This window comes from Miscanthus floridulus, chromosome 12, assembly GCF_019320115.1.
Source record: "Miscanthus floridulus cultivar M001 chromosome 12, ASM1932011v1, whole genome shotgun sequence".
In the NCBI taxonomy this organism is placed as follows: domain Eukaryota; kingdom Viridiplantae; phylum Streptophyta; class Magnoliopsida; order Poales; family Poaceae; genus Miscanthus; species Miscanthus floridulus.
The window spans coordinates 77,560,699-77,576,240 of NC_089591.1; the positions used below are offsets into that span (position 1 = coordinate 77,560,699).

General features: G+C 46.5%; 1 pseudogene; it reads right to left on the reverse strand.

Moving 5' to 3' along the window:
• Window positions 1-2,716: 2,716 nt before the first annotated feature.
• Window positions 2,717-14,995, reverse strand: LOC136496192 (UDP-glycosyltransferase 89B2-like; annotated as a pseudogene).
• Window positions 14,996-15,542: the final 547 nt, after the last annotated feature.

The following is a 15,542-nucleotide window of genomic DNA, read 5'->3' on the forward strand; positions in this document are numbered from 1 at the left end:
TGAGGTAAGTCTAATTTTCAACCCTCAACTATATAAACGGATAACGGACATCCACCAAACTATTGAAACTAGACAAATTTATTCTTCTAACTGGTTTCAATGGTTTCTATTTTTTATAAATAATAAAAATCTAGTTCGATCTCTAAAAATTATAATTAATTTAGAATATATGAAATTAGTTTCAATTTTTTTTATATAAATTTGTTATCTATCTATTGATACTCTATTTAGAGTTATTAGGATCTTATTGATTTTAAATAACTAACGAGCGTGACTACAAGCAATAAAGCTAAAGGAATATAAATTAACCAGTTTCAAATAACTATATATAGATCATACTTTCTGATTTAAAATAAATTAATAATGAAATTTATGAGACCAAACCAGTTTTTAAAAAAATAGAAAAAACACCTATGAAACTAACCGAAGGACTAAGTTTGTCCAGTTTCGACAGGTAGAGGGTACCAATTACCTAGTTTTATAGTTTAGGGTTGAAAATCGAACTGACGTACAATTTGAAAGTTGAAAGATGTACATTACCCAAATTAGAATGACTTACAATTTGGAACTAATGGAGTATGTATGACTATGGCTTTCCAACCAGTTTGTTTCGCATTAATTTGCACACAATTAGAGGTAGATAATAACTCCATTTTTAGTCGAGTCATAGGACACATCAAACTTTATCTCCACTATGAAAAGCGCACTAATTTGTTTTTTTGGACAATCCAACAGCAAAACACTAGACGACAGCAATCATATGAGGTCGTAGTACACCCCCACTGAGCCCATAACCAACTTCTTTGACTAAACGGGTGGCTCAGGCCAAATCTTCAGCTATGCAGAGACATGGCCCCGCCCCTAACATTAGGCAAGAGGACCTAGGCTTTCGTTTGACGTTACATGTTCCTCTTTCCCTGGGCATTTCATTTCTGTTGGGATCATGTTGCATGGATTGGACCATTCGACAATAAATACCTTGACTTTGTGAGGCTTATCAGACATCAGCCTGCATAACAGATTTTGTCGGTCAGGAAATAGTGGTAAAAGTGGTGGGAGTAACGTAACTTGAGCAGTAGTTTACTTCTGCAGCATCTAACACTTTCAGATTATGACAGTAAATTGATTCTAGTGCAAGATACATGAGTAATTTAGCTGCCAGCTCTCAGATGACCTAATGACCCGTGCTTCCAGCAAATTCGCCCACATGGTTCACAACTCGGCTCCAGCGGAGCGTCAAAACGTGATTTTGCAGAGGAACCGGGTTTTCAGCTGAGGAAGCCCAGGAAGGTTCTTGGCTTTGCTTTGGGCTGAAACAATGGGGAGAAAAGGGGTACTGGGTACAACTAGTGATTGGAAGGTCCTGATCGACGCTGATGCAGGAGCCGACGCTTAAAAGCAGGGGGGAACGCAAAGATTCCTCCTCCTCCTCCAGCTCGGCCCGGAAAGCCGGCAGGGGAGGCACATGGGTTGCTGCCTCGCTAATTTTCCTCATCAGATGATCCGTTGGCATTGGGGGGCCGGGCAGGTCGAGTCAAACGTCGGCATTTGGGAATCGGACACCGCATGTTTCTCGTCTTCCTCAGATAGCGGCTCCTCTGGTGTTTGCTTTCTCACTTGCAGCTTCACAGAGGCAGCCCAGGAGGCATCTGGGGAGAGGTAGCTAAGTAGGTCGTGTTCAAATGATTTGGTGAGCATGACACTTGCCCTTCTTGGATGAACTTTCAGTGTGATGAAGTTAGATCCCCTGGGAATCGAGCTGAAAACAATGTGTGTAAAGCTTGTGGTTGCAGAGGCGGAGCTCCCCATACGGCAGGGTGGGGCAGCTGCCCCACCTACCGCCGGCGAGGAGAGCTCCCACCTCTGTCCTCCTCCTTCCTTCTTGTCCTCAGTAGACTCCAGTTTGCTATTGCCGGCGTGAGGATGAAGACGGCCGAGAGCTGAAGACGAAGCGCTGCGGCTTCCTATCGTGGCCCAAGGAGGGAAAGCCCGGAGCCGAACACTCATACTAGCCCAATATGCAACAAGCCCATCCGCCAATCTCACCCTTCATCGCTCGTTCTAGTGCATAGGCCACCGTGAGGGTGAGTAGGCGAGACTGCGGACGTCGAACGGCGAGGAACCTAGCCACCGTTGGACGCAGGCCACTGTCTGTCGTCCGGTTCGCCGCACACCACCATGGTATGTCTGCCCCACCTAAAATCTTGGCTGACCTCCGTCAGTCCGTCACTGGTTGCAGTCTTGTACTGTGGCAATGTGGCATCTGTTGAAAGGGCAATGACACTGACGAACTAACCTCAGAGTAACTTATGAGCTCCATCAGAAGATGCTTCCTGCGTACGCGAGGTGCAGCTTAAAGAGCTGATTGTGCTGCTCTGTACTGCGCAGGACAAGCGGTAGATGGGAGTTCCATTAGCTGCTCAGCTCCTGTAAACATACAGATACAGCAGAACTGTGAGCGCGAAACAGAAGCCAATTATTCGTGTGCACACATGGGAAAGCACACAAAGCAGAGGTTACTGATGCCTCTAAATCGTTCTAGAGATCGAATCAAGTTCAAGCTACAGCGAAGTTCAGCTCCCTGATGCCCTCATCAGTACAGTAGTACTCCTTACAACAACGGGGAAAACAACAGAATCTGAATGTCTGAAAATATCTGCTTTATCGATGAAGATGATTGCTTTATTTCTGAATTTAGTCCTGAACCTGAAGTGAGCTAGCTTGGTAGCTTCCGGATTTCCTGCACCAACAGCTCTAGATCAGCGTACGAGCTCCCGCCTGGCTTCACTGCACGGGCGACCTCCGCCGCGAGTGCCTTGGCGCGGGCCCTGACGTCGCGCGCCCTTCTGGCCGGTGGCGTCGGCCAACACGGACGCCAGCTCGCCCACGTCGGGGACAAAGCCGAGGCCGCCCTTGCACGCGCGGACCGCGACGCGCGTCTCGTCCACGAGCAGCCGCGCGTCGAAGAACTGGTCGGCCACCAGGGGCACCCCCGCGGCCACCGCCTCCAGCGTCGAGTTCCAGCCGCAGTGCGTCAGGAACCACCCCACCGCCGGATGCCGCAGCAGCGCCACCTGCGGCGCCCACCCGCGCACCACCACGCCGCGGCGCGCGCCTCGAACCCGTCCGGGACTACGGCGCCGCCGCCACGTGCACGGCCTGGCTCCCGAAGCACACGTACACGACCGAGCCTTCCGGGAACACGTCCAGCCACGCGCTGAGATCGGCGAAGCCAACGTCTGGCTGCGCGCCGTGGGCACCCGCGGCGTCCGCCTCCGGAGCCATCGGTCCCACCGCCCATACGCACTAAGCCCAGGTCCTCGAGCGGCCGCTCCAGGTACCTCCCCACCAGCGCCCTGAATGAGTTGGGTAGAGTCCATAGGATCGATCAATCAGAGGTACTATTCGTTGGATGAACTAAAACCTGTACACATTCTAGACAGAGAGACATGAACACAAAGAGGGTGGACAAGGGTTGTTAAACCTGACACCGCAAAGGGGGAGGGTTCAGAAGACGTCATCACTTCCGTCGGTGTAGTCTGCGCACGGGCAGCGACGGTCGGTGAAGAGGGCGATGAAGACGTCGACGTCGATGGAGCGGGCGGCGCGGCTGGTGGCTTTCCGTCACTGACTGCGCCCCTTTATGATCGGATTAGGGTTTAGGTGTTGGTGGGGAGCTCGGCTCAGGCGAACCTCGTAACTTGAGCCGCCGGCTCCCACCTCTATTTATTGCGCAGTGTGATAGGGGTCATCCAGCTATAGTAGGCTGGACGTCCCTGATAAGGGCGCGGATCAAAGGTCCAACTGAACCGTTGGGTCCAGTTTGAGATTAGAGATCAATCTAACAATCTCCCCCTTGATATCTTATCATCGTTTAATTTTATATTATTTATTTTTGTTCATTCCATTATAGATTAGCGCATAGAGCATGTTTCATCGTTACGGTCAATTGCCGATAGATTTAACAGCTACAACATATCACTTTGTTCTGAAATAGATACTTATCTTTGGGCCTTCTTTTGTCTAGGAATTATAGGCTTTTTCTTAAACCCATGCCGGCTACAGGTTCTCTAAACACGTTGGGTGGTAAGTGAAAGGTCTTTGTTTGGTTTTGGTAATTGAATGACAACTTAGGTGGACTAATTGTATTTATGTGAGATGCACAGGTGATTAGTCCACAGGTACATGTGTGTGAGCAACATATGCCATGAAGGTGAAAATGGCTTGGAGATGTTGCAAAGCTCACACATGTGATGATGAAGGAGCTTATTGCACATGAGACATGACATTCAGTCATGTGATCAAGGTGGAGAAGATCAAGACAAGACTTGGCTTGATGGACCGGTTGCAAGCGTGAAAGGCAAGTCAAAGGCTTTGGAGTGATGGACCGTGTGGCGGTGAAACTTGAGCAAGACTTGGCGCCGATGGACGATGGCAACGGTGAAGAGCAAGTAAAGTCAAGATTGATGAACCAATATGATCTTGTGATGATATGAAGTGGATCATATCATTGTTGATCGTGTTGGTGCATGTGTTGCATCGACATTGAAGGAGATGGAATGGAATGCGCAAGGCAAAGGTATAACCTAGGGCATTTCATTTCACCGGTCATAGGTGTGTAGAGAAGTTTATGACCGGGTTTAGGATAGATGGCCGTACTATCAAGAGAGGCAAACTTGTTTGCATATCGGTCATCTAGTGCTACTCGAGTGATCTAACTTTGCATTGTCGCTAGGATCGAGTGGCGTGGCAAGTTGAGTGGCTAACATCCTTTAGAAAATGATTATGAAAATGCTAACACACATACACATGGTGGTGTATACTTAGTGGTGTTGGCATATTTACAAAGGAGGTGGCGCTTTCGAGAAAATGGAATGTCTATTTTCTATTGCGCCGGATACAAATTCTTGTGGTTAACACACTTGAGCAAGGGTGAAGAGAATGGAGAAGATGCTGGCGTCAGTCAACTGACTAGACGCTGGATCTGAATGCACCAGACGCTGGAAGGCTGCGTCCGGTCAGGCTGACGTACGGTGACGCAGTAGCTGGAGTGTGACCGGACGTTGGCTACGTCCGATCGCGTTCGACCGGACACGTCCGATCATGCTCGGGAGCTTACTGGAAACGACCGGACGCTGAGGGTCCAGCGTCCAATCAGTCGAATGCTGCTGCGTCCGGTCAGGTCAAGTGACCGTTGGAATCGGGACACGTGGTCGTCTGCGAGCGACCGGACGCTAAGGTCCAGCGTCCGGTCAACACGACCGGAGCGTCCGGTCAGCCCGACCGTTGCCCAGTGAAGGGGTAACGGCTAGTTTAGTCCTTGGGGCTATAAATAGAAGTAGCCTTCGGCCATGGCTGGAGTGGAGCACCTCAAGGGACTTAGTGTCCATGCTTGTGAGTGCTTAGGAGCCCTCCATCACACATATACTTGATAGTGATCATTCGATTGTGTGAGTGAGCGATTCTAGTGCGATTGCATCGTGAGGTTGCATCGAGTGGCACTAGGTGATCGAGTTGCAAGCCTGTGGTGCTTGTTACTCTTGGAGGTTGCCACCTCCTAGACGGCTTGGTGGTGGTCTCCATCGAAGCGCGCAAGAAGCTTGTGCGGCGCTCCGGAGAAGTGCTTGTGAGGGGCATTGTGCTCGCCCCGCGGGAGCCGCGAAGAGCAACTCTAGTAAAGCGTGTCATTGAGCTACCCTCACTCAAGGGGTAGGTTCTTGCGGCGCCCGACGTGCGGGCTTAACGGGTGATGCTAATTAGCCGCCGAACCACCAAGTGAGCGGTCGACACAACGGGGACTAGCGTGTTGGCAAACACGTGAACCTCGGGAGAAAAATCATCGTGTCAACCTTGTTCTTCCTGTTGGTTTGCATCCCCATTACACAAACTTGCTATTACTTTTATACATATTAAGCTTGTGTAGTTGCTCTTATAATTAGATAGCTTGTGTAGTTTGCTAATTACCTCCTTGCTTGTGTAGCATAGAAGTAGCTCCCTTGCGTGGCTAATTTAGTTTTAGTAACCTTGTTAGTCACATTGCTTAGTTTATGTAGCTAAGTATTTACGCTCTCTAATTAGGCATTGGTTGCCTTGTTATTGAGCATTGCTAGTGAGCTTAGTTAGCTTTGTGCTTTTGCTTACTAGCATGTGTAGGAGCTCCCTTGTTGCTTAAAGTACTAGCGGCATAGGTTTGTGTGACCTTGCTTCTAGAATTTGTTAGAAGAGCTCTAGCTAGCCCGGCACCTTAGTTGTATAATTGTTATCTTTTCAAGGTGCTAGTGAACATATATAGTGGGATATAGTCTTGACTAGATCGATTGTTTTAATTCCGCATTTGTATCGGTTAGCCGACGCGATTAAGTTTTAGAAAAGACTATTCACCCCCCTCTAGTCGCCATCTCGACCCTTCAGTAAGCCTTTTGTAAGCGGATCCATGAGCATCTTTTCAATACTTATATGCTCAAGACTTATGACATGATCCCAGACTTTATCTTTCACAATATAATACTTTATGTCAATGTGTTTAGCAGCACCACTTGACTTATTGTTGTGAGCATACTGTATTGTCGAATTATTATCGCAGTATAACTTAAGTGGTCTATAAATGTCGTCAACCACCTTTAAACCGGGTATAAACTTCTTTAGCCAGTTCACCTGCCCGTTGCCTCACAACACGCTACAAATTTGGCATACATTATGGACGATGTAGTGACGGTTTACTTTGAGCTTTTCCATGAAATAACTCCCCCTGTGAGAGTGAATACATATCCAAATGTGGATTTTCTATCATCTACCGCATAATCAGAATCTAAATATCCCACTATATGAAGTGAATCAGATCTTTTATACATCATCATGAGGTCTTTCGTTCCTTGCAAATAACGTAAGACTTTCTTTACTAATTTTCAGTGTTCTGTTCCAGGATTGCTCTAGAATCTGCCAAGTAACCCGGTAACAAATGTCAAGTTAGGACGCGTACATACTTGAGCATATTGCAAGCTTCCAATAGCTGAAGCATATGAAACCGCTTTTATTTGATCGATCTTATATTGGTTCCTGGGGCATTGAAAATCCCCATATCTGTCGTCCTTGACTATAGGAGCAGGTGAGGGACTACATTTGTGCATACTGAATTTCTTTAAGATTCTTTCTATGTATGTCTTTTGTGATAGTCCTAATACCCATTAACTTTTTCTCGGTGAATCTCGATCCCTAGAACGAACGAGGCTTCACCAAGATCTTTCATATTAAATTTTGTGGACAAAAACTTCTTTGTCTCTAGTAGTAGACTGACATCACTACTAGCAAGTAAGATGTTGTCCACATACAGGACAAGGAACATAAACTTCCTATTCTTAAACTTTGCATAGACATAATTGTCCTCAACATTATCTTTAAACCCAAAATTTCTTATTGTCTTATCAAACTTCAAATACCACTGTCTTGAAGCTTGTTTTAATCCATAAATGGATTTCTTTAGACGGCATCCCATTCATTCTTTTCCTTCCATGATAAAACCTTTCGGTTGTGCCATGTAAACATTTCCCTCCAAGTCTCCGTTGAGAAATGTCATCCTTACATCCATCTGATGTAATTATAAATCGTAATATGCCACTAATGACATTATGATTATGAAGGAATCCTTATATGAGACTAGAGAAAATATCTTATTGTAATTAACCCCTTCTCTTTGCGTAAAGCCTTTTGCCACAAGTCGTGCTTTATATCTCTCTATATTCCCTTGAGAGTCAATTTTTGTTTTTATAGACCCATTTACAGCCTACTATTTTAGCTCCTTTAGAAATTATTTTCAAGTCCCAAACTTTATTGACATTCATAAATTTTATTTCATTTTCTATTGCCTTAAGCCACTTTGATGAATGATCATTTCTCATGGCTTCTTCAAATGAGATGGGATCATCCTTCATTTAAAATTCCTCAGTGTTGTATACATCATAATCAGCAAGAATAGCTGATTTTTAACACTTTAAGATTTTCTAGGGGCCTCCACATTTGGCACATCTTCTATTTGAGGTGGTTGTTGTTCTCCCTCATGTGTGACAATTGGTTCTATAGGATCCTGAAGAACAGGTTCCTCATCTTCATTCATTATTGCCATAGACGGAATAACAACTGGTGCTGGCACCACAGTATCTTGCATTGTTGGTGCAGCGACAACAGGTAGTAAGAAAAATGGCTTATGAATTTTTGGAGTGGTGAAAGGTCTAGTTTGGTTTTGGTAAATTGATGTAACCCTAAGTGTTAACCTAGTTTATCAAGTGATCATGAGATAGGTAGCACATTCCAAGTGGTGAAGTAAATGAAGACCATGACATGATGATGGTGATGCCATGGTGATGATCAAGTGCTTGAACGTGAAAAGAAGAAAGAGAAAAACAAAAGACTCAAGGCAAAGGTATAAATGGTAGGAGCTATTTTGTTTTGGTGATCAAGATACTTAGAGAGTGTGATCATATTTAGATTTGATAGCCATATTATTAAGAGGGGTGAAACTCATATCGAAATACGGTTATCAATGTGCCACTAGATGCTTTAACTCATTGCATATACATTTAGGATATAGTGGAGTGCTAACACCCTTAAAAATGTTTGTGAAAATATGCTAACACATATACACAAGGGGATACACTTGATGGTTGGCACATTTGAGCAAGGGTTAGGAACTTCACCAATGGAGTGTCCGCCCATAGAGTATAGATAGTCCGACGGTGCCACCGGCACCCTAGACAGAAAAGACGGAGGTCACTATAAGTGACCAGACGCTGGTCTCGGAAGGACCAATGCGTCTAGTCAGTAGAAGCAGTGAAATCGCTAGTATCGGTGTCTGACTGGACGCTGGGTCACTTAGTGACCGGATGCTGGAGGGCTGCGTCCGGTCCTGCTGACATGGCAGTGCACAGAGGAGACGCTGAGTGACCAGACACTGGGTGTGTCCGGTCGAGCATGACCAGATGCGTCTGGTCGTGAAAAATCATTTCTAGATGCTTATTGGAAATGACCGGACGCTGAGGTCCAGCGTCCGGTCACTTTGAGCTGCTGCGTCCGGTCATCACTTGACCGTTGGAATTGAACACTCAGTATTTGAAGAGGGGGGACACATGGCACGTATTGCGTGACCGGACACTGAGGTCTAGCGTCCGATCGATATGACTGGAGCATCCGATCACCCCGTGTTGTGCCCAGTGAAGGGGTACAATGGCTCTATTTCGTGGGGGCTTCTATTTAAGCCCCATGGCAGGCTCAAGCTCACTCTCTTGGCCATTTACATAGACATAGCAACCTTATGAGCTTAGTCAAAGCTCTCCCACTCATCTCCATCATAGATTCAACATCTTTGTGTGATTGGGAGAGAATCCAAGTGCATTGCTTGAGTGTTTACATCTATAGGCACTTGGTGTTCGTGTTTCGCTACGGGATTCGCTTGTTACTCTTGGTGGTTGCCGCCACCTAGACGGCTTGGAGCAGCGAGGATCGTCGAGCGGAGGGTGGTGATTGTCTCCGGCTCCGATCGTGGTGATTGTGAGGGGTTCTTGACCTTTCCCCGGTGGAGAGCCAAAAGGTACTCTAGCGGATTGCTTGTGGCTTCTGTGATCCTCATCTTGTGTTGGTTGTGTGGCACCCTATTGAGGGTTTGGCGTGCGAAGCCAATTAGCACGTGAATCTCCAAGTGAGTGAATCGCCACAACGAGGAGTAGCTTATCGGCTAGCAAGTGAAACTCGGTAAAAAATCATTGTGTTCATTATTTGATTTCGAGGTGATTGGTCTTCATTAGTATTCATTCTTGTGATTGATTGGCTCCTTCCTCAATACGACGGTATAAACAAATTGCTCACTTTCTTTACTTTACCACAAACTAGTTGTCAAGCTCTTTAGTGTAGCTAGTTGTGAGAGCTTATTAGTTTGGTTAGTGTGGCTCTTTAGTTAGCCTTTGAGAGCACATTAACTTAGTGTAGTGTCATAGCTTTTGTGTGGATAGAAACTATATAAACTAGAATTGTAGAAGGTGGCTTGCTATTTTAGTACGCTAGCGCAACATTTGCTTCGCCTCATAATTATCTAACCGTTTTATTAAGTGTTGTTGTAGAAATTTTTTATAAGCTATTCACCCCCCTCTAGCCATTAGGACCTTTCAAGTGGGCGCATACACCCGCTTCTCTTCAAGGTCAATTTTTTGAGCTACCATGCTCTCCCTCATCATTTCATCTTATAGGAAGACAATGTGTCTCGTTTTCACAAATTTTGTATGTCTGTCTGGATAGTAGAAACGAAAACCTTTTGACTTTTCTGGGTAACCAATGAAATGACAACTTACTATTTTGGGATCTAACTTCTCAATGTTTGGGTTAAATACTTTAGCCTCAGCAGGACTCCCCCACATACATAAGTGGTTTAGTGAGGGTACTCTTCCTGTCCACAACTCATACGGTGTTTTGGGTACCGACTTACTTGGTACTTCATTGAGAATATGAATGGCGATTTTAAACGCCTCCATCCACAGGCTCAACGGTAAGGTGGAGTAACTTATCATACTACGCACCATATCCATCAGGGTACGATTACGTCTTTCAGCTACTCCATTCTGCTAAGGTTCGCCCGATGTAGAATACTGGGCTACTATGCCATTCTCCTATAAGAACCTTACAAAGGGTCTAGGAACTTGGCCATATGGGGTATGCCGACCATAGTTTTCCCCCACGGTCGGACATGACTATCTTAATCTTTAAATTGTGTTGGTTTTTAACTTCTGCCTTAAATATCTTAAATTTATCCAATGCTTCTATTCTTTCTTTGATTGGATAAATGTAGCCATAACGGGAGTAATCATCTATGAATGTTACAAACGAATCATAACCATCCACACTCTTTACAGGAAACGGACCACAGATGTCTGTGTGAATAATCTATAAAATTCCTGCGCTTTGTTTGGCATTTTTTCTTAATTTTCTTTATATACTTTCCTTTTATGCATTCTCTGCATTGTTCTAAATCTGAGAACTCTAATGGAGAAAGAATATCATTCTTAACTAGTCTTTCTATTCCCCCTCTTAAAATATGGCCTAAACGATAGTATCATAATTTCGACAACGCATCGTGATCTCTCTTTTGTTTTCTATTTACATCCGTAGATGAGGATACATTCTCATTGTCGCACGCAACGTTCCCATTATCGCATACAACATTTACTTCATCACGTAGTGATAACAAATAAAGGTCATTTTATAAGATAGCAATACCAACACATGCATTATTAAATGTTATCTTACATTTGCCATTTTCAAAATAGCAATCATATCCATCATTGTCCAAGCATGAAACGCTAATCAAGTTTCTCTATAAAGAGGGAACATAAAGAACATCTCTAAGTAAAAGTGTGAAGCCATCAGCAAGCTCTAGAGAAAGATCATCAATGGCTTCGACATCTGCTCGGACTCTATTTGCAACTTTAACGTGTCTTTCTCTTCTTTGCGTAGTCCTCGTCGAACGGAATCCCTGTAAAGAATTAGTAACATGAACAGTTGCACCTGAGTCAATCCACCAAGTAGATTTTGAATACTATACATATAGGGATTCATTTATGAACATAATAATGTTCTCACCTTTCTTTGCCATGATCATCTTTAAGTAATCGGGATAATCTTTCTTATAATGTCCCGTCTTCTTACAATAGAGACATTGGTCTCTCTCTACTGTGAACTTGTTCTGCTGAGGCTGATGCAGCATGGGACCCTTTCCCTTTAGCTTTGAGGAGAAGTTAGCATTAGTATTCTTTTTCTTGTTGTCTTTCAGATAATTGATAGTGCCACCATTGGTAGCTTTCATTCTCTCCTCCTCTTGCACACACAGCCATGAGCCTCTCTAAGTTCCACTTCTCGGGCTGTATGTTGTAATTGACAACAAAAGTGTCAAATTCCTTTGCCAAAGAAGCAAAAATCGGATGGATAAGGAACTCTTCTTTGAGATCTAGATCCATTGGTTTTAGCTTAGATGCCAAATTACTCAGCTCTCTTATGCCACCATTACTAGAGTACCTCTCTGTCACCAGCTGCTTTATCAGTTGGATAGTATATGTCTTTGAAGAGCTAGTGAACTGACTCTTTATTCTATCAAGGTACTCTGTGACGGTGTCACACTCTAGAATTGAGCCCACAATTGCAGGCTCAATCATGTTCTTTATCATAGCCATACATTTCTTATTGGCAGTGACCCACTTCCTATGCTCAAGGTCATATGACATCTTTTGGGATGCAAAATCCCTTTCTCTGGTTGCCCAAACGACATCAGCCTCGTTTGTCTCCCTCACCGGTGCCATAGGCTCAGTAGGACATGGTGAGGTGACTATCCAGTCCATCTCAGCCAAGATGAAGGCCAGGTCAATCTTTTTCTTCGAGAGTGGGGATCTCTTTGATACAACCCATCAAGTTGTATCCGCCTGAAAACACAATTTATATAGAGTGAGAACATAAACATAATAATAACAATTGCATGCCTTAGTTCCAACGTTAGTCAAAATTAAAACATACAATTATCCTCTACACTAATTCTACATCACCATTGAGCAGAAATAGAATTAATGCATGACAAAACTCATCATAATATTGCCATTAATCAATGTTGGTCAGAATAATAACAATATTATAATAAACTAAAAATATATCCATTTTTCAAAATTAAATTATCCCGTTGGTTTGAATTTAATAATGAAAATAACAACTTTAAATACGCAGTGGAAAATGAATTTTACCCACAGGAAAATTCTCTTTTCTATTTTCTTTAAGCTATTTATCCATTTTATAGGAAAAAAAACTTTTATTGGAAAAAGAAAAACAAAAAATTACTCAAATTCACACTATTCCTTCGCCCCGGATGGCAAAACGGCCAGACCCACTTCTCTGCGCGCGCGCTGCCCGCACCCAGGCCGCAACCTGGGCCTAGGCCGGCAAAGCCGTGCGGCGCGCTCACCCGCCTGGGCCGCGAAACGGCCTGCTCGATCTGAGCTGTCCGTGCCGATCCGACGACCGAGCGACGATATCGCACGAACAAAAACACCCCCGCGGCCGTCCGACCCGAAACCCTAGCTCATTTGACTCCTCTCTTTCTATCTCTCAACCGCTCTTCTTCCTCAGCGCCGGCAGCATCAACCGAGCAATGAGCGCAAGCAACCTTGGCACCATTGCCGGCCCCCTCGCCGGCGCGCGCGCTCCCCACACGGGTCAACGTGCTACCGTCGAGCGGACTAGCGGCGATGCCCTTTCCCCCTCCAAAACCCTAGATCTGACCCTGATCTCTTCTCTACCTCCTTTATCTCGGTCCCATGACGGCACAAAGACGATGATGGCGCCGTCGCCGGCCCTCTCACCGGCGCACGCTCCCCAGCGAGTGAGCGCGCCGCTGTCGAGCGGCCTGGCCACGACGCCCTTTGCTTGAGAACCTACCCATGTGCCAACGAGGCGGCAGCACGATGCAACGACAAGGTAGATCTCTTCCCCTTCCCCTTTTTTTCTTTGATTTTCTTTTCTTCTTTTCTCGGATCTATCCGATTTAGGGTTGGGAATGGGATTAGGGTTAAAATTAGGGTTTGGTTAGGGTTTTGGAATGGGCACTGTTCTTCTTCCCCAGTTGATTGCGTGATTAGGGTTCGGTTTAGACTTGAAGCCAAGCCCTCCTTCTCTTCTTTCTTTCACCCAGTTAGGGTTAGGGTTAGGGAAAACCCTAGTCTGCTTAGATCCGAAGGGATCTAATTCGATTCTTTTTTTTTCTAGTCTGATTCTAGACCCTGCCGTGATCTACACCTAGCAAAATGGCTCTGATACCATTGTAGAGTCCATAGGATTGATCTAGGTGTCTATTAGAGGTACTATTCGCTATTGGATGAACCCAAACCTAGGACACGTTCTAGACAGAGAGACATGAACACAGAGAGGATGGACAAGGGCTGTCGAATCTAACACCGTAGAGGGGGAGGGTTTAGAGGATGCCATCACGTTCGTCGGTGTAGTCTACGCACAGGCAGTGACGGTCGATGAAGACGTCGACGTCGATGGAGCGGGCGTCGCGGCTGGTGGCTTCCCGTCACTGGCTGCGCCCCTCTCTGATCGGATTAGGGTTTAGGTGTCGGTGGAAAGCTCGGCTTAGGCAAACCTCGTAACTTGAGCCACCGACTCCTACCTCTATTTATTGTGCAGTGTGACAGGGGCCCTCTAGCTATAGTGGGCTAGGAGCCCCCGATTAGGGCGCGGGTCAAAAGCCCAACTGAGTCGTTGGGCCCAGTTTGGGATTAGAGATCAATCTAACAAGTTGAACATGAACCCCTAGCTGTCGTGTAGGTTCCACAGGAAGTTCTGCCTCACCGACCTGCTCGTCCAGAGCGCCTGCCATGTACTTCCTGTACATCATCAAGAGCTCTCTCCACTGGTACGACGGCTCACCGAGAATTGCCGAGAACGAGACACTGAACTCGTCGTCGTCGTCGCACTCCGCAGGGCGTCTCACTAGGCGGCAGAAGGTCGAGTACGGGATAGCGGTGCGCAGGACGCCAGACGGCGAGAAGACGATCCCCGCGGCACCGATCTCGGGGGCCAGCGGCTGAACCCATCCGCAGAAGAAGTCGGCGACAACCGCGACGACGGGATCGGGCTACGCTTTAACCCATGCGAGGATGGGCCTGCGCAGCTCGACCAAGGCGTGGACAAAGGCGGGAAAGTGCCCCGGGCTGTAGCCCTTGGTGTTCTCAAGCCCCGAGGGCAGAGACGGGTGGGAGTGGAACGGGAAGGTGGCGGCGCGGACGGCGGTGGGGTGCACGGCGAGGAGAGGGGAGAGGAGCTGGAGGTTTGCCGAGGTCGTGACCACGGTGAGGCGGAGGCCGCGTGACGCTAGGAGGGCGACGAAGTTGAGGAGCGGCAGCGCATTGCCCTGTGCGGGGAAGGGGATGACAAGCACGTGCGGCGCCGCCTCGGGGGTAGGGGCCGCCTCCATGGCTGGGGCCTGTGTGGCAGAGCGACGGATGCCGGGTGGAGAGACCGGACACCGGAGACGGAGAGACGGCCAGACGGGGGTGTCGTTTTCACCGCGCGGTAGAAACGTGTTAAGTAAGGCAATTGTAGTATATCTGGCAAAGCCTGATATTCTTGATTTGTGATTGTTACATATTTAGTAGCTGATCAATCAGTTGTAGTGTGATTATAATCTTGTGATTCTTTCTGTAATTGTCACTTTGTAATTCTCTATCTCTATCTCTACAACTAAAACATTCGTAAATATTCCGTCCACATGTGCGACACCAAAGCCGCTCGCTCTGCCCCGACTCCCCGCATTCACCCCATGGCGACAGGTGGGACCAGGCTCCCTCCCTCCGTCCCCCACCGCGACTCCCTCGGCGCAGCCCTCCGCGCCGCCTGGCTGCCGCCCGAGCACCTCGCTCTGCGCCGCTAGCCCCATTGCCCTCCCCCACCTAGACTGATATTTTCTGTGGTTTAAAAACCTTATCAAGTTTTTATTGTTTTTTGAAAAGATAAAACACCCT